The sequence below is a fragment of the Dipodomys spectabilis genome, unplaced genomic scaffold (genome assembly GCF_019054845.1).
Source record: "Dipodomys spectabilis isolate Male_0828 unplaced genomic scaffold, ASM1905484v1 ptg000152l, whole genome shotgun sequence".
In the NCBI taxonomy this organism is placed as follows: domain Eukaryota; kingdom Metazoa; phylum Chordata; class Mammalia; order Rodentia; family Heteromyidae; genus Dipodomys; species Dipodomys spectabilis.
The window spans coordinates 5443630-5470804 of NW_024870829.1; the positions used below are offsets into that span (position 1 = coordinate 5443630).

General features: G+C 37.9%; 1 non-coding gene across 1 annotated transcript; it reads left to right on the plus strand.

The window, feature by feature from the left end:
* The first annotated feature begins 23170 nt into the window (after positions 1–23170).
* On the plus strand, positions 23171–23282 carry LOC122118454. The gene has a single exon (XR_006149371.1). It is a non-coding gene; the product is annotated as a U6 spliceosomal RNA (small nuclear RNA).
* Positions 23283–27175: the final 3893 nt, after the last annotated feature.

The following is a 27175-nucleotide window of genomic DNA, read 5'->3' on the forward strand; positions in this document are numbered from 1 at the left end:
AGTCAGTCTGCAAGAAAATATTTTAATAGGAATTCCATAAAATATTTAGTCTGCTGAGATCTGATTAGAATTTTAAGAAATATCTAGTGGCTTCCACCCCTGGACAAGTTATTATTATTGGTGAAGATGTTGCCATTGGATTTTAGAATGCCCCAGGAAGACCTATGTGTTTAAGAGAAATGACATTCCAATTCCTCCCAGAATGTGGAGTTCTTCTGGAGATTAAGTTCTTCAGAGTGAAACACATGAGAAAATAGACTCTCATCTTCTTTCTTCTTTTATCTTTTAATCATTCTAGGTAAAAAACTTTTCTCTTTGACATACTCCCCTCCTTGATATTGTCTTGGCACTGGCCCCAAAAGCAATAAAACCAGCTGAACATACACTGAAACATTCAATCTTGTAAATCTGAGTAAGCCTTTCTGCTTAATAAATAGACAATATCACTTATTTTGGTAGGTTATAAAGCTAACCCAAAGTTCTAGTCTTTCTAAAAATGTAGAGTATATTAAAATATGCTTCATTATAAAATATCTAACTCCGTGTTGTATATTGTGTTTTTTATTCTGTTGATCCTAGCGCTTACAATCAGGACCTAATTGTAAAACTGTTTGCAATAAATAATCACATTACTTTTATGATTCCATAATTTAACTTGTTTTCCTACATATTTATAGAATATTGTAGCTATGGAAAATCAATAAATATTGAATTTTGATATAGGATTACCTATCACTGCAAGTGTTGTCAAAATTTATCTAAACTGAAATGATTGTCATTGATATCTTTCTCAAGATTCCACATGTTTATACTTTCAGCTGACCTTTTACAAAACTCACACCCCAAACATAATTTTTAGTTTGTTCATGCCATCATAGGAACATAAATATATGGCACAAAATGTTAATTAACTTTATCTGCTGTCATTAATGGAGTATACCTAATAGAATTAAGTATATACTCTCAGGGAAATAAGATACTTCCTTCTAAATCCAGACTTGCAGGCAGACAGAAAGACACCCACACCCACACACATACACACACACTCACACACACACACACATACTTACTACTCTGACTCAGGTTAGGTTCCAGACATTGGGTATTAGACAATGATCTATTAATCAAACTTGCTTGTCCAGATATAAAATACATTCATAATTCCACACATACAAAAACACCAGATCATTCAAAATAATGAAAATATAAAACATAACCACCCCGCTATGGGCCATCTACTCGCTGATTTCATTCATTTATGTCGATGCATTTTTCATATCATAATTAAAAGTCTTTTTGTATCTCTCTGATAAGCAGATAATATGTTAACATATGAGAGAAAATGTAGGTAAAATTACTTTTTGCATATGAAATAATGACATTTCTGAGGATAAAACATGCCTGTTTTTCAGTTTGGTTGCCAAAATGGAACTATTAGACCTTTTGAATATTTAACTTTAAATCTGAACCGTCTAATTTCACTGGGATTTGAATTGTGTTACTTACAACATTAATGTAACATAAAAGCATTACTAAATAGAAAGAAAATTATAAGTTTATCACACCTTAATACCTGAATTGACTTTATTATAAAAACAATTAAATTTATGTAACATCATAAGCATCCTGAAACAAAATATGAGGTATGGAAACAGAAGACTCCATTTTTTGTTCAGTGTATGTACTCGTTATTTATAGTTTGAGATGATTCTGTCTTCTTTACCTTATGCATGGTATATTCATTCTCGTCTTCAGGAAGGTGGGGGTGGGCACAGAGCTTTAGGGAAAGGGTGAAAAAATGAAGCAGTGGAGTTCCTTGAACATTGATGAAAGTGAACTATTTAACATATGGGTGGGGAAAGAAGGGAGGGAATGGGAAAATATGAGGGAACAAAAGACATTTCATAAATGGAAATGTACTCATTACCTGATTCATGTAATTGTAATCCCTTTATAAATCAACTTAATAAAAGAGTAAATTTATTTTAAAAAGGCAAACAAAATATTGTTTCTTAGAATCATACGAGTATGTTTTGTTCACTGGTTTGAGCTGGTTGAGTCTATCTCTGAAAATAGCTAAATTTACATTCATTGGGCAAATTTTTGAGCTACTAGTAGTTAGAAGTCAATTATGATTGGATGTTTTTCTGAGACTCTAATTCATTTATTTCTTTAATCTATTTGTATGATTTCTATTTACCAGTTTTTGAATTAGCTTGTTCCTGTTTTTCAAGGAACTAGTGGTGCATTATTAGTGCTGATTTAAGATTGTTCTAATTTGTTGATGTACATAGTCAAAGCTATAAATTTTCCTGAGTATTGCCTGTGTTCTTGTGTCCAAGAGGAGGTAGTATTTTGTCTGTTCACTTCTACTGAATTCCATAAACGTTGGAACTTCCCTCCATATGTCTTCAGTGACTCACTGATGATTTAGCAATGTGTTATTCAGTCTCTGTGAGTTTCAGAATTTTTTGTGATGCCTTTTGATGTTGAGATCTAATTTGGTCTCATTGTGGTCTGACATGATACGAGGAGTAATTTCATTTTTATTTTTGAATTTTCACAGATTTTCTTTGTGATCTAAGATATAATCTATTTTGGAGAACGTTCCATGAGCTGTTAAGTATAGCTTGTCAAACCAGGTATTTGGTTTTGATTTTTTGCTAGATTTTGACCTGGATGGCCTGTCCAGAGGTAAGAATGACGTGTTCAAGCAACCAACAATGCGTTTGGATGTATGCATATTTTTAGGACAAGTAGTATTTGTCTGATGAATTTGAGAGATCTAGGATTCAGGGCATTGATATTTAGCATTGTTATATCCCCCTGATGGAGACTTTCCTTCATCAACATTTAATGTCCTTTTTAGTCTCTTTTTACTTTTATACCAATTTTAATTTAAAGCCAATCTTATCTAATTAATAATCTTGCCTGTTTATGAGGTCCATTTTTAATTTGTAAAGATGATGTACAGAAGGGATCCAATTACATAAGTCAAATGATGAGCGTATTTCTTTTTCAACAGTGTCACCTCTTCCCTCATATTCTCCTAGTTTTTCCCTTTCAACCTCCCTGCCCCATATGTTGTATAGTTCATTTACAAGGTAGTGTCTATTGAGTGGCACTGCTACATTTGTTCACCCTTTGTCCCACCATTTCTGTGTTTCCCCTTGCCCTTTACAAACTTGCATATAAGACCAAAGGTGCAGAAATTGAAACAAAAAAAACAGCATCCAAATTCAGATGGAAAAAACAAAATAATAAAAACCTCTCATTATCAATTCTTGGAGATCAATTTGATGAACATTATTTCATATGATAATATTCATATAGCTATTGAGCCTTTGTGATCCTCTCCAAAGGGCATCCTCCTTTGATCTCACTGTATAAATGTTTAGAATCCCATGTAATTTATCATGTCCTAATGTAATGTTTTCTCTTTTAACATCCAACTCTGTTTTAAGTTGTAGAATTAAAGGCACATTCTAATACAACAAATGAGGGAAATCGGGCAACTTATATTTTTTGAGTCTGATTTTCTTCACTTAATATAGGTTTTTTCCAAGTATTTCCATTTCCTTATGAATGGTATAATATCATTTTTTCTGGGTGAATAGAGTTGCATCATACTGAAGAGTTTCTTCATGGCAAAGAAAAAAGTTAGCAGGGTATATAGAAAGAGAACAGAATGGAAGAAGATTTTTACTAACTAAGCATTAGACAAGGGTTTACATAACTAACCCATATTTACAGATCAAATAAACCCTCAAATAAACAAGAGCCCAATTAATGTATGGGATAATGACTTAAGGAGAACTTCATAGAAGAAAAGTGACAATGACAAATAGACATATCTCTCTCCATGAAAGAAATGCAAATCCAAACAACACTGAGATTCTTCTCATCCCTGTTACAATGCCATTATGAAAAAATGAACAATCCCAGATACTGATAGGGATGTGGTCCAAAGGAAACTCTATTATATTGGTGGAAATGTAATCTTGTTCAACGGCTTTGGAAAACACTATGGAGGTTGCTCACAAAAATGAATAGAAAGCTCCCTATGATACAGCAATTCCACTTATTGGCATTTATCCAATAGAGCAGAAACACGACGACACTGAAGCTGCCAGCACAATCATGTTCATTGTTGCATTATATTCTGTAGCCAACATATGGAATCAGCCCAGATGCCTCTCACTGCAATAAGGGATCAAGAATTGTGTTCCTGTGTGTATATGAATTATATATATATATATATATATATATATGATTCCTATTTACAAGTATTTATGTATATATACATACATAATCAAATTTTATTCATCAATCATTAAGAATAATATTGCACCATTTTTTGAGGGGGTCCAGGCGTGGGGACTGAGCTCTGAGGCCTGGGCGCTGCCCCTCAGCTCTTCAGCTCAAGGCTAACGCTCTACCACTTGAGCCACAGTGCCACTTCCGGCTTTTTTCTTTTTGCTTATGTGGTGCTGAGAAATTGAACTCAGGGCCTCATGCATGCAAGGCAAGCTCTCTACCACAATTTTGAGTATACAGAAATCATAGTTACTGGTCATGTATTTCTCAGGTTTGAGTATCAAGTCATTTCAGACAAAAATTGAATTTCATATATTTTATGTCAACAGTGATTTTTTAGAAATTGAACCAATCTTAATATGAGATAACTAAAGCAAGATTTTCCATGACTTTTCCAATTATTCCTATAGACTTTAATATAACTTATTTTTGAATGGTAGGAAATTCATATTATACCTACTTTCTATAGAATAATTAAGAAATAAATGATCGTGATAGCATTCATTTTTCCTTCACTAGAAAGAATGAACCTCGCTATAGACGACAAAATACTTCAATGAAAATGCCATAAAATTATGAAAAGTTTGAGTGACTATAAGTTGAATGAAATAGTCATTTTTGCAGGTCACAAAATGAAATCTCTTGAAGCTTCTTTATATGTTAAATAAACTGTATTTGCATTCAAAATATTTCATTCATCTCTCCAACAGTGGTATAACCAAACCAACTCCATGCCAAATAGCTTATCTGTTTAATTCAAGTAAATATTTAGGAACAGAAGTTATCACACTTGTATAGAAATATCTACCCACCATTCTAGAAATTAAATCTGAAATCATAAAGTATTGGGATTAATAATTAGCTTTCACTATGTTGCCATAAATAGGTTGTGAATCTTTTCAAGTGCGCACAGTTGTAGAGGTATGGTCACTGAGAACTTGTGATCAAAGACGATGTCAAGATCAAAGTCTTTCCTCCTCTTCCTTCTTTTCCTTCTCTGTCTCCTTCTCCTTTTCCTTCTCCTTCTCCTTCTTCCCCTCCTCCTCTTTCTCTCTCTCCCACTCCTATTCCTCCTCTTCTTTACTTTCTGTCTTCCATGAATACACATACTCCATCACATGTTCCTGACATTGTGTTCTGTGCCACCACCAACCCAAAGCAATGAGGATAAGAAACATAAACTGAACTGTATAAAATCAGATGCCAAGGTTAATCTTTCCCCCTTATTAATTAATTTTATAAAATATTTTGTCATATTAATAGGAGACTGACACAGCATGCTCTCATTTATTATAAGGGATAGGATTTACTGGAAAAAAAATCTAACATCACCCTAATGAAATGATTTATTAAATCAATATTATATTAGGACAAATCTACTTTTAAATAACAGATATACTTCAACAAGAGGCAAAAAATTCACCTCTATGGTTTGCTATGAAAAGACAGCAGAATTCAAACTGTTCCTCATGGAAATTGACCTATAATTGGCAATATTGTCAATTTCATAAATGATTTAAGAAGACTGAAGAACAAATTTCAACTCTAAATAAGAGATAAAATTTACTTTGTCCCTGTAAACAACCTTTGTATTCTATCTATGTTTGGTCCACAAAATGACTTGTATTCTATTTTAATCATATTCTTAATTGACTTTAAGTGGTTGCATGGGAGTATCTGATTGACCATGCAGTTTATGAATAGTGTATAGTGAGTTATTTTGTTTTCTTTCTTCTCTTCTGAGGTTTGAACTCTGGGTCTGAGCGCTGTGCATGACCTCCATTCGATGAACACTAGAACTCTATCACTTGAAGCAAAGCAGTACTTTCAGATTTTTCTGACATTTAATTGGGGATAAGAATCTCACAGACTTTCCTACCTGGGCTGGCTTAAACCTCAATCCTCAGCCTCCTGAGTATCTAGGATTACAGGAATAAGCCGTTAGTGCTATCTTAATACAATGCATCGTTTTCTTTTTGACCAGTCCTGGGTTGAACTCAGGGCCTTGGCAATGTCTACGAACTTCTTTTCCTCACACTGGCACTTTACGACTTCTGTCACAGTGCCAATTCCAGCTTTATTTTGTTAATGTAGAAGTGAGGAATCAAACCCAGGGCTTCACAGTATTCCCCTAAGACTACCACTAAGCCACATTCCCAGCTCAATACAAAGCTGGATGATCATTATCCCTCATTCTTTTCAATCCTATCTCATTCCTCAATTTACATATTTTTGTAGAGTATTCATTGACTTGCAGTGTCATATACAGTCACTCAGAGGATATATCACAGATCATATTTTATTGAAAGTCTTATTCATCAACATATTAAACGTGTGCATTATAGAATTCTGTGACTTTCAATTCTAAATTATCACTCAGATTCACCCATTACTATTCTAAAATTTTTCTTAAGGTTAATGCAAATGCAATCTGTAATTCTTCGATAAAGTACAATGATTAATAGAATGTTAAAGAGTTGGACTATGAATATCACCTTCAGTTCTAGAAAATTTTTTCATCACTACCCTCTCAAAGTACTCCAATATCTATTATTAGTCACTTCCTGTGATCATTTCAACCTACGCTCCACTTTACCAACCATTACTTCATAGTCTACCACTACGGCTGTGTCCATTTTAAAAAGCTCATATAATTAAAAATTGAAGTTTATTTTATCCATTCCTCCCAAGTAAAATTGGTTTCCGAACCAAGTCCATATAAATTTTTCCCAGGGATATACCATATTGATTTGTATGTGTGTGTATAATTCTATAATACCCTCAATGGGAATTTCAATATTTGATTATATGTTATTATAAAAGTTTTCTTTTTGGGGGGGTAGGGGTATGGTCGTGGGGCCTGAACTCTGGGCCTGGGTGCTGTCCCTCAGCTCTTCAGCTCACGTCTAGCGCTCTACCACTTGAGCCACAGCTCCACTTCCAACTTTTTTCTTTTGCTTATGTGGTGCTAAGGAATCGAACACAGGGCCTCATGAATGCAAGGCAAGCACTCTACCACTGAGCCACCTTCCCAGCCCTATAAAAGGTTTTCTTATGTATATAATTGTACATGTGTTTTGTTGGACATATGTTGAAATATATTTTGTATATGTAATTATGATTCAAAATGCTGCATCATAGAGGCAACTCTATGTGTAATATCTTAGATTGCCAGTATGTTTAACAAACTGACTCTATCACTTTAACTGTCAAGCACCAAAATATAAGGATTCCAATTTCTACATATTGGTTATGCACTGCTATTCTATTGTTTTTTCTATTTCCACTAATCTCTATATGTATGCAATGTATAGGTATGGTATGATTTTGACATATATTTTTTGGATTTTGGTATATTATTATAAAGATATGTATTTGGATTTTTTTAGACATATTTAGGATAGTTAAAGCTTTTCATAGGCAGGATGGTTAAAGTTTTTCATAGACATTAATATATTTCTTATTCAAGTCTCTTTAAATAAATGTATATGTATGCACACTATGTGCATATTCATATATTCATACTTATATGTGTTCATACACAAATACCTATATATGTATGCATTTATATGAATATACATATATATATGTTTATTATTATTTTCATTTTTCTTTTAAGTTAACATTTTACTTTATTTGCCAAACGTGTCCTTTATTGATTTTACTTTATTTTATTTTATTGTTAAAATGTTGTACAGAGGGGTTACAGTTACATGAGTAAGGCAATGAGCACATTGCCTGTTGATCATTATTACCTCTTTCCTTCCTTGTTGTTGTGCCACTAACCCTTCCCTCCCCCAGCTCCCACCTTCCTTTCTCCCCATTCTTTGCAGCATGAAGTGATAAGGTTCATTTCCAATAAAGTCTTATTGGTATCTGTGTTGCAATGGGTCATCCTGTGTCCTTGTTTCAGCGTTTTGTAATTCCCTTTACCCTCCCCAGATTAGACATGTATATACAAGATGCAGGGTATCAAAACCAAGAACAGTGACAACAGAGGATATTCCATAGGGGAAAGAACATACTAAGGAGGGCTGGGAAGGTGGCTCCGTGGTAGAGCACTTGCCTTGCATGCTCGAGGCCCTGGGTTCGATTCCTCAGCACCACGTAAGAAAAAAGCCAGAAGTGGCACTGTGGCTCAAGTGGTAGACTGCTAGCCTTGAGCTGAAAAGCTGAGGGACAGCGCCCAGGCCGAGTTCAGGCCCCACGAATGGACCCCCCCCCCAAAAAAAGAACATACTGAGGAAACAACAACAACAAAAATGAATAAAATGACATTGTACATTTACAACAGTAACAATAGAGACCGAACTCCCAAACATGTCCCTTATTACCAAGCTAGTTATTGCAATTCATGTCCTTATCATTTTTGGAACTTCACTAAAATGTTTTGTGGCCTTCCATGTGGACTTATATGTTCAATTTTTCCTAAATCTATCTATTCCTAAGATACCAGCCAGCTCTCTTCTGAAGCCAAAAAGCAGCCTTCTACAGCTTGGCTCCAAATCACTTGTATTTTTTCTTTGTACTAAGAATACTGATTCAAGCCCAGTGCTGTTGGCACATTTTATAATTGTAGCTACTCAGGAAGCTGAAATGAGGATCGTGGTTCAAAGCCAGCCTGGGCAGAAAAAGTCCATGTTACTCTTATCTCCAATAAACCACCAGAAAACCAGAAGTGGCGCTATGGCTCAAGTGGTAGAGATCTAGCCTTGAGCTGAATAGATGAGTGACAGTGCCCAGGTCCAGAGTTCAAGGCCCACGACCACCACCAGCAACAACAACAACATGGACCAAAGGGTCCTACCCATAATACCTTCCTTCTACAGCAAATCACACAACCTCCAAAATCCACATAATTGAATGATTTAAAGACAAATGATGAAGCAACGTCTTCATTTGTAGAAATACATACTTGCGACAAGGATGGAAAAGGCACTGAGACCCAAAGGAAGATTCCATAGATAAAGGAATGTGTCCCACACACTTCCAACTATAAATCTGGGAAATCAGTCATCTTTGTCATACTAATAAAAACCACAAAAAAGCTAACTGTGGAATTCAAAAGGATTGCATGAGAACAAGTGTTCATTGTGACAGCATAGTAACTTCAGTTCAAATTATTATGTCTCTCTTTCCTTGTCTTTTCCCACCTCATTCTTGAATTCTGAAGGTGAAATTCTGGGGAGCCAGTTCCCTTTGGTCCAGTAATTAATGAAAGTGAACAGGTGATTGGAGATTCAATTTCTTCACATATTTATTGGATTCTCATTTTTTATTAAGATTATGGAGAAATAATGTGATTGCAAAACACAAGAAAGTCTTAACTTTTCCACTAATTTCTAAAATGCCTGCTGTGAGAACAACAAAATTAACGAAAGAAACAACAATATAAAGCTATTTGTGGTGTGTTGATACCAGGAGAAATTGAAATGTCACATATAAATACCAAATTACATTTACAAAGCACAAACCCTAATTCTTCACTGAGCTAATGTGATAATTAAGCATTTATATTTTCTAACAAAATCACCATTGAGAATACCACAGTCAATTTCATTCACAGAAGCAAAGCTGCAAAGAACTGCTAAAATTTTTACATATTCTTTCCTGGAGTTGAGAAGGTTGATTCTGCTGACGTTGACTGTTTGATCCTCTTCCTCCTCACAAATAAGTGTGCCTATGTAGAACAATTTATACCTATACCTTAACTTCATAGGTGTCTAGCCTTTCTGGTTGGATCTTCAGTCTGAGTACCACCTACAGAGCATATATAGTTTATGAACATGGACCATGCCTTAACAAGCAAAAACATGCTCTAAAACAGGTCTAACAGAAACATCTGTGATAATGGAAATATTCTATATATGCATTGTCTAACACACTATCCATTGGCAATATGCGATTAATGAATCTCAAATGTGAATAGTTTCTGAAAAATTAATTCTTCCAATTTCAGTTAAATGAAATTTTAAATCATAAGATTCATCTACTCACTGTTATCTGAACAGCTCAGGTTCCAAAGAAGGAAGCTGAAGTTCTCACAAATATGATGATAAAATATAATCCAAGTGAAGAAGTTTCCATTAGATACTAACTGAATGCCTATGAATTATCTGAGCTTTCCTGTCTTATAGAATTGAGCCATCACTCACCTAGATTGACAGCTGGGAGGAAAGGGGTGGGAGATAAACATAAGCTACTTGGGATACTGAGAATTGCTCCTTGAAGATGAGGGTTATGCATGAATATTTTCTATATTTAGTAGACAGCAAAGTGTGTGGAATCCTGTAGGTAGAAAAATAATGATTGTATTTCAATCAAACAGGTGATCTGTTTATCAAAATGGGAGAGAAGTCATACAGGTGAATTCTATAAATATACAAACTATATAGAGAAATTTTGCTATGTTCTATTCCATGATAGGCCCTGGCATAAAAGTTGGCACTTTGTACATACTCTGTAAATACTCACACACTAAAAAACAGAAATGTAATCCTTTATTACTGCTAAAATACATAGAATATCTTCATAATATATATTTGTGGGCCTATTTTTTTCCCTTAATTTCTTCCACACCTACATTAAGAAATGGCTCTAAGAGAAAAGCTTCTAAATGTGTTAAATTTGAATTCCATCAATTTCTTTTGTTAAATTGTACTCTAGATAGGATTGAGGCCTTAGGGTTAGAAAAATAGTATTCTCAACAAATTGTCATGCCTCATTTTTAAGGGGAGCTATGCCTTTATTAGGAAAAATATGTATTGGTCTTGGTAGCCAGGAACATTCAAGAAACAAAAGAAAAAGAACAATTCCATGGCAGTCTCAAGTGTTTGCATATCTTCAAGTGAACACTAGCTGCTCTATATTCCGTAGTATATTTGCAAGCTTTTTCTAAGCTATTGTCATCCTCCAGAGTAAAGTTCAGGCATGCCTATTGCTCATTATAAAGATCGCAGTTGCTCAAACTCAGAACCCATTGTTTGTATAAGCTTCACATGGCTATCTTTACTTCACTCAGTGGCACTGAGGGATGAGAGATACACGTGAAATTTGTAAATATACACATACACACATATCTCACTGGCTTTCACTATTACTGTAAAAATTAAGACCTTTTTGTCTCTGACCCAAGAGCATCATAAATCGTCTAGCATCCATTAAAGTGTGACAAGTTCATTATTAACTTGTAAGTAGGTTAAATCTCTAGCTTCACACAATTCTAAATACTCATATGAAGAAAAATACATACCAAGAGTTTTGGTGTGCTTCTATATTACGAAGCTCTCAATATTCATCTTATTTGCTGGGAGGAGGCAAAAATGCTTGATAGGAAATGTACTCATTACCTTGACATGTAACTGTAACCCCTTTGTACAGTATTCTTACAATCAAATATGTACAAAAAGGAAAAAAAAAAAGAAATTGGAAGTCACGTATTTCCATTAAAACTAACTAAATTTAAGGCCTGTAACTTTCTACAGGTTTTTAAGGACCAAATAAGTTGTGGATATGCCCCAAGGCCTTTACGAAAAGCTAAGGGAGAGATATTCAAAAGTGGCAGTAGATAGGTGATCAGAGCGTAATTATGTAGCTTTATTTCACTGTTACCATAGCAGGAGTTCAAATCAATATGATGGTTCGTAGTTACAGGACCAGAAGACATACTGGAAATTGACATCAATGAAGGGTCATTCATTGTTGGAAAACATAAATCAGGATGCACCAAAGGTTGCAATCAACAGTGTCCAAAAAAGCAACACAGAATGGGATACAGTTATTGCAAGTATATATTTGATAAGTGGTTCACATCAAGAATATATAAAAAACGGGGCTGTGAAGGTGGCTCAGTGGTAAAGCGCTTGCCTCGCATGCATGAGGCCCTGGGTTCAATTCCTCAGCACCACATAAGCAAAAAGGAAAAAAAGCAGGAAGTGGCACTGTGGCTCAAGTGGTAGAGCGCTAGCCTTGAGCTGAAGAGCTGAGGGACAGCGCCCAGGCCCAGAGTTCAGGCCCCACGACCGAAACCAAAAAAAAAAAAAATAAAGAATATATAAAAAACATCATTGCAATGACACACAACCTGATTTTACAATGTGCAAAGAACTCAGATGTTTCTCCAGAGAAGACAAACTGTTAACAAGCCCACGAAGAAGGTGTTTAACATCATTAATCACCACTAAAGTGTAAGTCAAAATAATGAAGAAAATAACTACTTCATATGAATTAGGTAGGATAACTACAAAAAAATAAAGTAACAATATTGACAAAAGTGTGGTAAAATTGGAACAGTTCTATGGGAAACAGAATGGCATCTTTTCAAATAATTAAAAACAGGATTATTCATACCTATAATCCTAACCACTCAGGACAGGAGGCTGAAATGCAAGGATCACGGTTCATAGACAGCCTGGGCAGAAAACTAGAAGAGGATCTGTCGTTTAAAGTGGTAGAACTCTAGCCTTGAGGAAAAGTTCAGGGACAGTGACTTGGCCCTGAGGTCAAGCCCCATGACACAAAAATTTAAAAGAAAAGAAAGAAAAGAGAGTTTTCATGTGATCCAGTGACTACAATTCTGGGCATACACTCTAAACATCTAAAAGCAAGGTCTGGAAGACCTTGTACACTCATATTCATTTTGTATAATACTCAAAACATGGAGGCAATCCAGTGGCCATCAACAAATGAATAGTTAAAGCAAATGTGGTTTATACATACAGTGGTATATTATTTCAACTTCAAAAAGAATTATGGGGCTGGGAAGGTGGCTCAGTGGTAGAGTGCTTGCCTTTCATTCATGAGGCTCTGGGTTCGATTCTTTAGGACCACATAAGCAAAAAGAAAAAAGCCAGAAGTGGCGTTGTGGCTCAAGTGGTAGAGTGCTAACCTTGAGCTGAAGAGCTGAGGGACAGGGCCCAGGGCCAGAATTCAGGCCCCACGACTGGACCCCCCCCCAAAAAAAAGAATTATGTGACATATACCATATTATGGATGACTCTTTGGAACACTGCTAAGTGAAATAAGCCAGTCATAAAATGATCAAATATTACATGATTATACTTATATCAGTAGTTACATAGAACAGTCTAATTGATAGAGAAAGGAAACAAAATCATAATTGATGTATACCTTGAAGCAGAGGAGAGTGGAAAATTGTTTTAATAAATAAAGAATTTGAATCTTAGAGGATGTAAAGAGTGTGGACATTGAGATTGTACAATATTGTAAATGCACTTATTACTACTATGTTATATTCTTAAAATGATTAATAAAACCTGGGAGAGAATTATGAAGGGGTTGAGCATAATCATGGTACATTGTATGCCTATGTGGATATATCAAAATGAAAAAATCCACTTATTTAAGTAGGTAATGCTAATAGAATTGAAAAAAGAAAATAAATTTTAAGTTAAGTGTGCAAGTTTAAGTCAGAGGGCTTTGCTTCTTCAAAACAGCAATTTAGATATCCAATTTATCTGTCCACATATTGTTGATGGGACATCACAATGTACAGTGCCCTGTGAGTAACAAGTGCTTATGTGCCACTCAGAGGGAGTTAAACCACTTCATCTGGGTAGTTATGGATAAAAGGTAATGGTTGGAACAGGTTCCAACATGGTGGGGATGAATGATGCAGCAAAAAATACACACCCTTTTCCCATGAAGCTTTAGGTGCTAACACACTTTTTCTGAATATGGTCTGGGGAGTGCCCCTATACTTCCCATCCAATCAAAAGTGTTTTCTGTGCTTGTGCTCTGAGATGGGGCATCCAATAAGGAAAAATTCGATACTTATGTTCTGAGACTAGGAAACCAATTATGAGACAATATGTCCCGCTTTACACTGGGGAGTCTGTTTCACTGCTCTGTTTTTGCTTTGAGGTAGAGACTGTTGCACTGCTCTTTTTTCACTTTGAAGAAAAACTGCTTTAAAACCTGTTCTGCTCTCTAATTCTTTAAAGAAAACAAACCCGAGACATAGACAATACTGTTATTCTGAAGATGTTGAGGGCAGGGAAGCATTGACCTTCAGCTTTGAGACTAGATTTAGATTAGAATTTGATAAGTTAGGTGCTGTGGTTTCAGATTAATCTGAACCAGGCTAATGTCTGCATTTTCTCAATTTTTCAACTAGAATCTCTCAAGTATTAGGAAAAAAAGAAACAAACAAATAAAAAACAACAAGAACCTGATATTAGGCAAGCAAAGGCTCCAGAAATTCTCAGATTTCTTCCTTTTTTCTTGTATGAATCTAATAAATGAAAATTAATGCAGCAAACTAGCATGTTTAAGGTGTTAAAGTCTGTAGAATGTGGTTTCTTTTCTTCCTCTTATTCTGAGATAGAAATTGATCTATTCTAAAGCCAGAGGATATGTTTTCTTCACAAGCTAGATCAGGTTCGCTGAATTTTGCTTTCTTAAAAATTGCCTAACTCCTATAAGAGGGAATTGAAGACTGCTAGGCAGGTGGGATTGAGTGTGAGATGTGGGAAGTGTTCTCATTCTCTGCATCTAGAGGGCTAGAAAATATGATGATCTGCTCGCTGCCTCAAGCAATTCAGAAAGTGGCTCGCAGTTTCTAAAACTTACTTCCAAACTTTCACCTACTCCTTCCCACCAAGAATTCCCCCTCAGGCTTCTTCTTGCCATAGTGTCTTCACAGCTTAGAACTGCTTCGCCTCAGAAATGTGGCATCAGAAGTGTGCCCTGTGGTCAGCCAAGCAGCTGGTATCTAACTGATTCATCTATGGCTCTGAAAATGCTGCAGCTCAATCTGTGCTCTGTGCTCAGGGTTCAGTAAGCATGCTTAAGTCCATAGTCACATGCTTTCAGAGAGCAGTCTTTCCTCTTTCTTTAGTGGTAGGAGCACAAGTATAATGAAGCAGCCACACATAACTTTTGGTTTCATAACCACTTGCAGAGGCGAGTTGCCAAAGGGAACCAAGGCAATATGCGAATAAGGTGTTTTCACCTGGAAGCTCATAAGCCTCCATTCCAAAAAGGGAGCTGCTTATAATAAATTCTGTCTGGGAATGGACTGTGTAGGAGTTAGAATAATATTTTTCTCTGAAAATGATGGATTGAGGGAAAGCATTGACTAAGCCTAATCATCTTCCAAAAAGCTATATAATGAAAGTATATCCTGTTACTAAAATCATTCTAGGGACTTGAAGAACAGTTTAACTCATAAAGCACAAGCTGAGTAAGAATTTTCTAACAATTTCTGGCCTGGTTGTCCTGGTTCAGTGGATTGCTCTGAAATTGTTAACCCCTTTCAAAATAACCAGCTGAGCTTCAAAAGAGCCAATAGAGCAAGATTGTGAACACAACTTGTGATCAATACCAGAAGTAGTAACTCATTAGGGGTATAACCTGGGCAGACTTCCCGCTCAGAGTGGTTGCTTCCTGTCAATAACATGCCCTTTAACAGAAATAAACTTTGCCATGCTAAGTTCCTTTCGACCTGGTGGTCTTTCTTGGGATATTGGGTTACAGTAGGGGAGTATTCCCAACAATGGGGGACTAGTCCAGGATCCATGTTACGCAAGGGGGATGTAGGGAGACCCTCAGGAGGAGACACATCCTGACTTGTTGAGATAGCTCAAGGTTGGGTTAAACACCATCCGTTGTGGTAAAGGATGCAAAGTGTATCAGCAATTTCAGGAAAGGGCCAAGGAAGCACCTCAATAAAAAGTAATCTCATACATCAGCCATGAGAGGAAAAATTGGAGTAGAGCATACTACCTGGTTGGTTGGGGATTTTTAGGGGCTGAGTGTGTCTTAGGCACAAAGAGAACTTGAGTTTCGATGTGTGTTTTCATTCCCTGGCCCAAGAATAAAAATGTGGGAGCTGGAGAAATCTTCAGTAACGGGAGAGTTAAATATGAGAAGGGTGCACAAGAAACTTACAATAGGGAGTTTTACATGCATCAAAAACTGAAATCACAAGAGACCTGCTAAAATGGGGAAATAAGAATTCTAGGCCTAAGGAACCTAAGAAAAATGATCTAAGGACCTGCTTCTGATAATCCATAGGGAGAATGTTGACAAAGGTCTGAGAACACTATTATGTAATGGATGATTTTCAATATGGAGCTCCATAATGTGCATGTGTCCAAACAAAAACTTGTTATGAATATGTGCTTGAATTTGTGTGTTTTAAACCTTAAATCCTGAAAGGGGATCTCAAAAAGTCCTACTCACTAAACTCCCTCAGCTGCCCACTTTGACTCTGAAGCCTGGATTGATCCTCCAGCTGATCCAAGGATGTATGGAATTGAACCTTAGTTTCAGAAGCAGACTCTCTGGGTAGACTTAAAATTCAAGTCAAAAACCAGGTGCCAGTGGCTTGCACTACTCAGGATATGAGAATTAGAGTTCAAAGCCAGCCCAGGCAGGAGAGTCCTTGAGACTCTTACCTCCAATTAACCACCAACAGTTAGAAGTGGTGCTGTGGCTCAAGTCGTAGGGCTTTTGCCTTGAACTCTGGGCCTGGGTGCTATCCCTGAGCCCTTCAGCTCAAGTCCTATGACAAAGAAAATAATGCTTTGGTGAAATGGGTTAAATATTCTGCCCACCATTACTCTTAAGATTCTGTGGCACAGAAACCAGAAAAACAAGTGGTCCACTTCCTACTATGATGAATCTCAGATCCTCAAGGGCATGGAGTGCATGATATGTCATTCAAACACGCCCTGGGGAAACTTGTAAGACCCTGCTGATGCTGTTCACAAGAGTATGGATCTAAGACAAAAACCCTATCTTCCCAAGCCAACTATACCCCTTGCTTCTCTAGGTACGGAGAGGGGTAATTGGCATTTCTGGGAAACTTATCAAGATGCAGTAGAATCAAAACCTTGAAGAGATGAGCAGTAATCACTAAATATAGTCAGGGGAGATATCTAATGGTAATGTGGAGGACCAGTGTTGTAGACCTTCCTGGCCAACTAGAGTAGAACCCGTACTTTGGTTCAATTGGCCATCCCTTTCACCCTAGCATTTCATGCACTTGTCCATTCTCAAACATTTTATACTAGTTAGGAGAGACCCCTTCCCTAGAGGGTCATTCGTATTTCCTAATTATTTAGGTGCTTTTCAGGATCCTCCCTGACAAAGTTTCCAAAAAGTTCAAAGCTTGAAATCAGAAAGCACCTTATGAATCAGTTTTATTCTTATGATTAGTATAAATAAAATATTTTGGGGGTTGGGAATATGGCTTTGTGGAAAATTGTTTTCCAGCATGCATGAAGCCCTGGGTTTTATTCCTTGGAACCACATAAACAGAAAAGGCTGGAAGTGGCACTGTAGTTCAACTGGTAGAGTGCTAGCCTTGAGCAGAAGAAGCTCAGGGAGCTCCAGGACTGGCAAAAATAAAATATAGAGTAGAATAAAATCAAAAGAGGTTTGTTATTTATACTAAAAAAATTTTTAATCCATAAACTAAATGCTCTAGTACGATGGCATGGGAAAATTAGCTGTAGAAACATTATCTGACAAGGTAAGAGCTTCTGTGGTGATTGGAGACAAAAGTTGCACAAAGAACATTTTTTCGGGGAGGGGGGTTCCGGTCGTGGGGCCTAAATTCTGGGCTTGGGCACTGTCCCTCAACCCTTCAGCTCAAGGCTAGTGCTCTACCACTTGAGCCACAAGCCACTTCCGGCTTTTTTTCTTTTTAGCTTATGTGGTGCTGAGGAATCAAACCCAGGGCCTCAGGCATGCAATGCACACACTCTACCACTGAACCACCTTCCCAGCCACTGCACAAAGACCTTAGAAGGTTTGAACATTGGCAAGTGAGTTAACTAAAAACTCAGACGAAGAGCTAGGAAGGTAGTTTAGCGGTAGAGAGCTTGCCTTGCATGCATGAACCCCTGGCTTCGATACCTCAGCACCATGTAAGCAGAAAAAGCACTGTGGCTCAAGTGGTAGAAAGCTATCCACGAGCTGAAGAGCTGAGGGACAGTGTCCAGGCCCAGATTTCAGGCCTCACAACCAACAAATCCAAGAACAAAGAAAAGAAAAAAAGAAAAAAACATATGGGCACTGATGGCTAACGACTGTAATCCTAGCTACTCTTCAGGCTAAGATCTGAGTTCGGTCATTCAAAGCTAGGCAAAGCAGGTAAATTCTGTGATACTCTTATCACCAAGAAACCACTCAGAAAACTGGAAGTGGTGTTGTGGCTCAAGTGGTAGAGGACTAGCTTTGAGTTGAAGAGCTGAGGGACAGCACCCAGGCAAAGTGTTCAGTTGCAAGACAGACCAAAAAAAAAAAAGGCAAGCTACACCTAAAGGGTTTCCTACCAAGAGGGAGATGATGCAAATTCATTCTTGGAGCAGACACTCTGTGTATGTATTCCAATTTTGAGTCTACCCAGATTCAAATTGAAACTGAATAAGTGAGGTAAACACTGTGGTGATTGTGTCCACAAAAGGACTACTGCTATGACTGTGTGACAGGGAAGCCACACAAGAGGTCCTATTTGTGCTGTCATGGAGCTCATGCATGAAATTCATGGTAGGTCAGCAAAATGTGATCTGAGACAACTTGGAACACCTTGTTACTCTTCTCAGAAGCAAGAGTCTATTTCAAAAATCCCTGAAACTGATCAGCTCTATTCTTTCCAAGTCAACTACCTGGGGAAAATTGGATATTTCTGGGAAACTTACCTGGATGTAGTGAAGGCCAACCCTTTGAGATGAGCAGTAAGTACAAATCACAGCCAGGGGAAATGTCTGGTGGTATTCCAGGAGACTACTATTGGAGATGTTACGGGCCAACTGGAGTGGAATCTGTGCTTTGGTTACATTGACCAATCCACACCTGACCATTCTCAAACACCTTAAATTAAGTAAGGAAAGACTTCTTAGTTAGAGGGTCATTCAAACTTCATATTTGCAAAAACAAACTACATATTTACAAATTTCATATTTACTTAGGAGCCCCTGAAAAGTTCCCAAAGAGCTTAAAGCTAGAAACCAGAAACAGCAGCTTAAATTAATTTTGTTCTGTTGATCTCCATAACCTATGATCTTCATAATCGAATTATTCCAATATGTGCATTTATTTATCAGCAGGATTTGTTTATTGGAAATGCCACCATGTAAAAGTAACTAGAAGCCCCTGGTAGGATTGAATGGGAAAAGTTTGGTCTAAATATAATACTTGATCAGATAAGATGGTGATAAGTGAAATGAACCCCAACATAGGGGCACAAGTGCTTTTTTCATTTCTTGCTAATGTTTCTAACATAGTTATAATGTTCCATGTGATTTTTGTTTCTTTGTATTCTGTCCCCCCACCCACCCAAAACCGCATAACCACTGTTTCCAATGTTTTTGATGTTGGTGCCCTCCATCTTGTATATAGAGTTCACTAGATTGAGGAGGAAAAGGGGAAAAAACTTAAAGGGGAATACAGGTTGACCCATTGTAACAATGAGATGCACAAGACACTGTTGAAAAACAAACTTTACAATTTAGGCGGGGGTCGGGGAGAGTGTATGGAGTAGTTTTGGAGCTAGGAGGTTAGGGATGGTAGGGGACATATAAAGGAGGAGGTAACAATGCTTGATAGGAAATGTATGCTTTACCTTGCTCATGTAACTAACCCCTCTGAACAGTATTTTTACAATAAATATATAAAAATAAAAGAATAAATGTACTTCAAAGGTAATCTGTGTGGTGGTTGGAGGCCAATGATACAGAAAGACTTACAAGGATTGAATACTGGAAACAAATTACCTAAAAACTGAGATGATGCTGAGTATAATCCTAAATGCTCAGGTGGCTGAATTCTGAGGATCTTTGTTTGAAGCCAACCCAGACAGGAAAGATGAGACTTTTATTTCCAATGAAGGTGCAAAAAAAGATACTACTGGAGTTGTGGCTAAAGTGGTAGCCTTGAGTAAAACTGCTCTGGCACAATGCCCAGAGCATGAGATCAAACCCAAGACCAATCCCCCAGTCACTTATAAAAAAGGTTGTGTGTCTGTGTGTGGTGGCAGATCCCTTTACTAGTTTGATGACAGAATGAGCATTTTAACAATGAGTCATGGTGGCAATATTTACCTCTTTAGTAATTGTTTCCTTAGTAATGTGTGCACAGGTGCTTTATCTCTTCTATAACAGGTTTTGTTCAGAAAAACTGCCTTAATCAAACCCTTTTTTAAATCAAAATATCTTATTGGATACTGCTGAATAGGAAAGTCAATGATTATTGTTTGGAAGAAAAGAAAGCAAAATCAGATGGGAGAATTGTAGAAGTTAAATCTTGAAGTGCTTGACTGATATAAGCACTGTCCTTGTAAAGGTAGTCAAAACCTTACTAATGCTATTTTAGAGAAGTTCTAGGGGCTAGAGACATGGCACTAGTAGTAGAACACCAGCTGAGTAAAAGTTGGTTATTTTTCATATGGCCAGGTGTTCGGATTTGGTTGATTATTAAAGCTTTTGACTAGTTTGAAAGGGGTCAAAATTTTGATCCATCATGAAAGATGATCCCAAAGCTCAAATTCATGGGAGCCAGTGGTGGGCTGCCTAGCCAGTGTGCTTATTCAACTTGGACATGCAACAGGATGCCTTCTGCAGGAGTAAACTTTGCCTTGCTGAGATGGTGTTTGTAGGATACCTTAATTGCCCCCGGTATTTCCAACAGAGATCTTCTGTGCCATTCATGAGGCATCCTACACATCCAGCCGCCCTGTTGAGCCAACCTCCTGGATGGTCTAAACATGCCATTCCTGGTAGCTGATAATGGAACTAGGTATAAAGTTAATCTGCAACATCAGGAAGAGCTACAAACAGACACACTCAGAAGCAAGCAACTTCATGCATTGGCCTTGCTAGAAAAAAATGAAACTATGTATCCTGCTTTGGTACTTGTGTCTTTGTAGGGATGGTGTATGAGAGAAGTGTGTTAGATTCAGGCTCTTAAATTCTTTCTGTCTAAGAGTCTTGATCTGCAAATTCATTTGTCCAGCTAGGAAGAGTGAAAAGTTGGAGATGGAGTCATCTCTGAGAAAAATCTCTAATAATGGAGTTGAGAAAAGGGAAGAATGAGAAACACAGTCTGAAGGGAAAAGTGTACCAAAAAATCTTACTCCCATTACAGCATGTCTCTGTGATTTAAGAATTCTAAACCTAGGAAGCTCAAGAAAATTGGAGCTAAAAAGCTTCCCTCAGACATTCTTAATATTGTCTTCTTTTAGGGAGAATGTGGGGAAAGCTATGAAAATATGTGTTAAGGTTCATTTTTATTTTTGAGCTCTAATTTTAATGTTCACTTGTTAAACTAAATCCTCTATATGCCTGTCTCTGGGTAAATACTCATCAACTTGAAATATAAAGCGATTTTGATAAAAAATAAAAATGACTCAGAAGAAATTATAAATACAAAACAATCTTCACAGAAGCAAACTCTCAGAGATATTTCATGACTTTGACAAGGATAAAGTGGGTGAAGTTAGTATAAATTTAGAAGTATGACAATGCACAAAAACATAACAAGATACTCATATATTTCATTATATAACCCAAAGCAGAAAGCAAATGTTGTTTAGATGATTTTTAAAATCCAGTCTCTCAGGTACTGGGAAGGTGGCTCAATGGTAGAGTGCCTGCCTTGCATGCATGAGGCCTTGGGGTTTTTTTCGCAGCATCACATAAGCAGAAAAAGTTGGAAGTGCTGCTGTGGCTCAAGTGGTATCACTAGCCTTGAGCTGAGGGACAGCACCCAGGCCCCAGAGTTCAAGCCCCATGTCCAACAAAATAAAAATGAAAACAAAACAAAACAAAACAAAGTCTCTCACTTTTCTGTCTTCAACTTTGTAATAACTCTGCTTCAGCCTAGGGCTAATATTTTAGGTGTGGACATGTATCAACACTCCTGAATCAGACTCTACTTGATCATTTTTTAAATACACATTTTGTTCTTAATTTCCCTCTTTATAAATTCACATACACCTATAAAAAATGGTGTGGCCATCCCAATACCCTTCTCAAAGTACCTCCTAATGACAACTTACAAAAAGTTGTATTATATTACAAGAAAAACAATGCTACAAATAAAGAAAACCAATAATTAAATAATAATGATTAATAAAATAAAAAACAATTATCATTTTTTCAGTTTTTGAAGTGTGCTACAAATTAGATTTTATTATTGTCATATTTCTTTACATTTAACACTGGCTAAGATTATGACGTTCAACAAGAATTTTATAGGCTATGAGTAGTGTTTAAATCACCCACTAATATTACCATTTATAGTTAATCTCATAATTTGTATATGGCTTATATCATCATTTGTTCCTCACTAACATATAAAGTAAGGAAGGCCTACAGTTTTAACAGAAACTGTGTAGTTAACATAATCAACTCTTTATTCTGCTCCTTTACACAAAGACTTTTCAACTTCTCATTAGTAAGGTTTCAATAAACTCTGAAATGTACATACTTAGTAGTAGTTATGTGCTACCATAAATCTTAAATACTTTATAGAAAAGTATTATGACCTGCCAAACAGTCCCAGTTTTGGCATATATAAGCAAATTCCCAAAATTAAATATATTTAAAACATTAAATATTTTAACAAACCTTAACACTTGCTGCAGTGTTCATTATGGCAGGTCCCTTGTATAGAATAATTGAATTCCTCCTCCTACACATCTCTTGAACAACAAATATCTGGAATTATTTTGTTTTTGACATGTCAATCTTGATTTTTTCTCAAATGTGTACTTATGTAAGAAGTACATGGTTCTAAAATTTCATGACAATTCGTTTAAACTTACGTTTTGTTGTATTGTCTAGTTTAAGAAAATCAATTACAATTTATATATAAAAAATATTCTTTGCTCAATTCAGCATCACATACACTAACATTGGAATGATACAGAGAAGATTAGCTGGCCCCTGTGCAAGGATGGCAGGCAAATTTCTGAAGCATTCCATCGCCCAATTTGTTAGGAAATGGAAAGACTTGGAAAAAAATTAAGTGAAGTAAGCCAAGTCCAAAGAAACGTAGGTCCCATGGTTTCTCTAATTTTCAATAACTAATATATGTCTGGGATAAGCAGAAAAGGTCAAAAGTTATGTGTATATGACCAGATAAGATTGTGTTAAGGAAGATGGCGACGGGGCAGTAGGGAAACGCCACAGCTCTCTCCAACCAAAAAGAGAGTTCGAGTTCCAACCTTTAATCTCCCCAAGAGACCGACAACAACAAAAAGACGAACACTCAGAGAAAAACCAGAGGTGGAAAATAACAAAAAAAGAAAGAGAGGAAAAGAAGAATTTCAGAACAGAGAAGAGCGAAGACCCCTCCCCCAACCTTTACTGGCCGCGCGGCAGTGCGCCAAGCCGCCGGCCAGCCGGCCCGGCGGGGGCTGCCGGAGCCACAGAGACACAGGGGGCTGCTTGCAGATCACCAGGTACCGGATTGCAGAACAGCGGATCGCCAGGAACAGAGAAACCTACCAGCCGGGAGTCTCCAGGAGGATCCCACCCCACCCATCACTCTCCACCGGAGCGGAGAGGCTCCATCCCGCCAAAGCCGCCCGGCACCAGCAGCGCCACAAAGGGACCTGTCGCGATCGCAACGACCCGGCGGGGGACCGCCCAACCCAGCCCGCAACCACCCCAACTGAACTCGGACTGCAACAACAACTGACGGACTGCAACAACAACTGACGACCTACAGGGTGAGTACCCATCAGGGGACAGGGAATCCATCAAGGGAGACCAGAGCTGGAGGGAATCCCCAGACCCTGACCTAGACTCCCTACCCCAACACCCGGACCACAGGACCCACTAAAACTGGGAACTGTTCGAGAGCCCCACCAGCCGGTGGAGCACACTCTGCTGGCCAGGCCAGAGCAAGAGCGCCCCGGGAAGGGAGCTTAAATGCTCAAGCCAGGAACAGTGCCCCTGGGTCAAGACTACCAACAGTAGAAGAAATTTGAACTGTGTCCTCCAGGCTGCATAACCAAGGTGGTATACACATTAGCACAGGCCTAACGAGCGCGCTCCAGGCTGGGGCCGGAACCAGGCCAGGGGACTGGCGCCTGAACAAAGCAAAAAGGGTCAGAAGTGGGGCTGTGGCTCAAATGGTAGGGTGCCAGCCCTGAGCTGAAGAGCTGAGGGACAGCACCCAAACCTAGAGTTCAAGCCCACAACCAGCCCAAAACAAACAAACAAAAACACATCAGGAGCCCATAGCAGACTCCAGTATTTGGGAGAGTGCATCCAGAGCATCTGATCTTCCCAAGAGCACCCGCAGGAGCAAACACAAGCAGTCTAGGCTGCTCAACCCTTCCAAAGGCGGGAATTGCTACAGCAGAGAGCTGAGAATCCTAAGTGAATAGCAGCTGGAAATAGGCTCCCAACAGAATCCAGATCAGGCACAGACTCTCTCTACCAATAGAGAATCAGCAACCAAGCAAAGACAGACACACCAAAACAAGATTGAAGAGCAGTCTCCTGAACCCCCATGCGAAAATCACAGAGAAAAATCACAAGGTTTACCACTACCCAGGACAGCAAGCTCACCTCAAAAGCCAGCAGCCACGCAGGGGAGAGCCCCATTGGGAGCAAAGCAGGAATGGAAGACAAAAACTACATCCAAGGGTTGCTGGAGGCAATGACTCAAGAAATAAAGCGAGAAATGGATCAGAAATTGAAAGAGCACAAGGATGAACTATCAAAAGATATACAGGATATCAAACAAAAATTGGATGCAAAAATAGAAGCTGCACAAACCTCAGTAAGAAGTGAGATAAACGCCAAATTAGAGGTAATGCATACTGATATCACCTCATTGAGAGGTGAGATCAGTACTCTGAGAACCAACATTGAATCCATAAAGGGATCCATTTCCATCATGCAAACCACAATAGAAGCCACGGTCAACAGAGTGAATGAAATGGAAGGTAGAGTGTCAGATACAGAAGACAGAATACACCAACTGGACCAAAAAGTGACAGATATGGAAAAATCACTCAAATTAAACCAAAGGGAAATTCAAGAGCAAGCAGATAATGCTAAAAAATTTAACCTTCGCATAATCGGAGTGGACGAAGGTGAGGAATTCCAGAGCAAGGGAATGCAACACCTATTTAACAAGATAGTCAATGAAAATTTTCCCCACCTCAAAAACGACCATCTTAACTACATCACAAAAGCTTATCGAACACCCAACAAGCAAGATCCCAGGAGAAACACTTCTAGGCACATAATAGTAACAATGATGGATCTGAATAATAAGGAAACAATCCTGCATGCAGCAAAAATGAAGAAGGAGCTATACTACAACGGGAAAAAAATTAGAATCACTGCAGATCTCTCCACACAAACAATGAATGCAAGAAAAGCCTGGGAAAGCACCATACGAGCCCTGAGAGCCAATAACTGCCAACCCAGACTGATATACCCGGCAAAGCTAGCATTCACATTCGATGGAGAACTGAAAACTTTTAATAGCAAAGAAAAACTAAATGAATACATAAACATTAAGCCAGCATTACAAAGAATTCTAAGAGGGGGGACACAACCTGAAGAAAGCAACCAGGAACTGGGACCTGCCCCAAACAGGCATTACTCAAAGTCTAACTGAGCAAGCACAGGAGGAAAGGAAAGAAGAAAAACTTAGGAAAACGGAATGGCAGGGACAACAATGCATCTCTCTATACTTTCTCTTAATATAAATGGGCTGAATTCGCCAATTAAAAGAAAACGAACTGAGGACTGGATCAGAAAACAAGACCCATCCATCTGTTGCCTTCAGGAGACCCACCTCTCAGCCAAACATACAAACAAACTCAGAGTGAAGGGGTGGAAAAGGATCTACCAATCAAATTCCCCCAATAAGAAAGCAGGTGTAGCTATCCTGATATCTGACAAAATAAACTTTTCATTAAAATCAGTACAGAAAGACAAGGACGGACATTACATATTAATAAAGGGAACAATCCAAGAGGAGGATATAACCATCATCAACTTATATGCCCCAAATATCGGTGCACCCAGATATGTTAAACAAATGCTCTCAAACTTACAGAATAAAATAGATCCCAATACGATAATACTAGGAGACTTTAACACGCCACTCTCACCAAAGGACAGGTCTACCAATCAGAGGATTGGCAAAGAAGCTACCGAATTAAGTGAGGCCATACTTCAAGCGGAATTAACTGACATCTACCGAGTATTTCACCCTAAAACAACACAGTACACATTCTTCTCAGCAGCTCATGGAACTTTCTCCAAAATAGACCATATCATAGTTCATTCAAGGAACTTAAGCAAATACAAAGGGATCGACATAATCCCCTGTATCCTATCTGACCACAGTGGAATCAAGCTAGCTCTCAATAACAAAGCATACCGCAGAAATTTCTCTAATACATGGAAATTGAACAGCACACTCCTTAACAAGGCCTGGGTAACAGAAGAGATCAGAGAAGAAATAAAGCATTTCCTAGAACTCAATGAAAATGAAAACACCTCACAAAGAAACTTGTGGGACACAGCAAAAGCAGTCCTGAGGGGCAAATTTATTGCCCTCAGTGCCCACATCAAGAGAATGGAGACAGACCAAGTAAATAATCTCATGTTGCAACTAAAACAGCTAGAAAAACAAGAAAAAATGGGACCTAAAGCTACTAGACGAAGCCAGATAACCAAATTGAGAGCAGAGATTAACCAATTAGAAAATCAGAAAACCATAACCAAAATAAACCAAACAAAAAGCTGGTTCTTTGAAAAAATAAACAAAATTGATGGCCCGTTGGCAAGATTAATTAAAAAAAGAAGAGAGGAAACCCATATTAATAGGATTAGGGATGCCACGGGAAACATCA